This window comes from Rattus norvegicus, chromosome 6, assembly GCF_036323735.1.
Source record: "Rattus norvegicus strain BN/NHsdMcwi chromosome 6, GRCr8, whole genome shotgun sequence".
NCBI lineage: Eukaryota > Metazoa > Chordata > Mammalia > Rodentia > Muridae > Rattus > Rattus norvegicus.
In genome coordinates, this window is record NC_086024.1 from 41,263,462 (window position 1) to 41,265,693 (window position 2,232).

General features: G+C 43.2%; 1 pseudogene; it reads right to left on the bottom strand.

The window, feature by feature from the left end:
* Positions 1-2,031, bottom strand: LOC134479116 (small ribosomal subunit protein uS8-like; annotated as a pseudogene).
* Positions 2,032-2,232: the final 201 nt, after the last annotated feature.

Here is a 2,232-nt window from a genome sequence, read left to right on the forward strand (position 1 = left end):
TTGCTATTAGTCCTTCTGAAGGAAGGGAGGGAAAGAAAGAGGGAGGAAAGAAGGGAACAAAGGAAGGAAGGAAAGAAGGAAGGAAGGAAGGGACAGGCAATAGACATGCTATTGGTCCTTCTATCCTCTGAGACCCAAACCAAAGAGCCTTTAAAACTGAGACCAGAGACCAAATGTTTTCCTGGGCACCGACTCATTACTCATCAGTCACATCAGTGATTAAATATTTAAGTGCCAAGGAGTCTGTGATTAAATATTAATTCCCAGCCAGTCTGCTATGAAATATTTAAGGACTGGTAAGTCTGAAGCATGTGGCTTTCAGCCCAGGATAAAAAAGAGCCCATCAAAAGCAGGATACTGGATGATGGAGCAGATGCAGGAGGATGAATTGGTGAGGAAGGAAGTGGGCCAGGCTGAAGCTCACCCAGATGCTCTGGCTATTCAACAGAGCATCTGTGGACAGTCACTTGGGGCTTCTTGACGTAAGTACACTAACCCGAGATGACGAATGAAGACATGGGTGTGTTAGCATTTTAGAGATGGGAAGACTAAGACTCAGAAAAGTGGAGGGAATCCACCTAGGCTTCAAATCCAGCAAAAGTAGGCATTGAGATTTGGGGGGCTGGAGAGATGGCTCAGTTGGTAAAGTGGACTCAAGTTTGGACACTCAATGTGTGTGTGTGTGTGTGTGTGTGTGTGTGTGTGTGTGTGTGTGTGTGTGTGTGTGTGTTTAGTATATTCAGATGTAGAATTGTGTTCTTTCCAGTACTAGAGAAATGGAGACAAATGGTCTCTGCAGCTTGCTGGCCAGTCAATAAACCCAACAGGTGAGCTAGCTTCAGCTGCAATAAGGTACATTGACCTTTGACTCAGGAACTGAATGAAAGAAATTATTGAGGATGACATTTCAAGTTGACCTGTAGATGCACATGACCCTACACACACACACACACACATACAGAGACAGAGAGACAGAGAGAGTCAGAAGGAGACAGACAGACAGAGAGACAGACAGACTGACTGACTTGCCTTTGTTAAAGGATTGTTTTCTTTTCAGCCTCAGGAACACCATGGGCAAAGAGTATTTGTCTAGCTCTTGTATCTACAAGAAATCATGTACTTTAGAATTTTAAATGTTGGAAATTTTAGATAGCCACTGAAAAAGAAAGAGAGTGAGTGGGCATTTGTGGACTAGAATGAGTGGTGTCTGTGTATTGTAAGGACAGAAAGGGTGGTGTCTGGAGCTTAGAATGCTTCTCTTGCTGCCAAATCCTTACAGATGATGTCTCAGTTGGCTCTCCATACAGATAAAAGGCATCTTCTCAACCAGAAGTAAGGATGGCCACCCTTCCAGCTGCCACTTTGTTTCTGCTGCTACCACAGCATCCATAGGCACCTGATGACCCTGTTCTCTCCTGTTTGAACAAAGCAGGATCCTCCAGTCCCTTTCTTTTTGAGAGGTCTCCTAATGATGACACCTATTGGCAAAGAAGTATATCCCTGATGCCCAGAAGACCTAAGATATGTAATTTGTAGAGATCTAACTCCAGGAGAATTTTTTTTCACAGTCCACAGAGGCTTTTTATTTATGCTTTACGTTTAAAAAAGAAGAATCCTAAGATTTTCCCTCCTGTATGTTTTCGTCTTGCCTCTTCATGGTCCATGATGCCAGCCAAGGTTGTCAGCACAATAAAACCAAACTGCTGTGATGGGAGCAGATTGTTCTGCCACTTCTCTAGGTCTTTGAGTTGAACATCAAATTTAGGGCTTATAACTCCACACTTGTTCAACCTTCCTGTCAGGTTCACAACAATCTTCCCAGCTCTGTAATCATCAATGATCTCGAATTCACCAATGTATCTATGCTTCATCATCACAGTTAGGAACCGAACGATGACTTTGGAACACGGCCTGATGAGGACCTAGCATTTGCCTCTCTTCTCCACATTGTTGATGTTCTTGAGAGCATCTGCCAGAACATTCATTCTCACCATGGTGATGGCGAGAGAAGATGGCAAAAAGAGGAATATTTTTTTTTAAGATGGGGATCGTATACTCTGGTTTCTCTTCAGATCGTATAAATCTTTCGCCTTAAGATGGGGATCGTACAGTGTTTTGAGTTATCTAAGGAAAATGGCTCCTGCCTCATTCTTTTTTCCCTAATCTACTGTGATGTGAACAACCCCCTCACCATACTTCTGCCAGTATGGACTAATCTACCCAATATGCCTT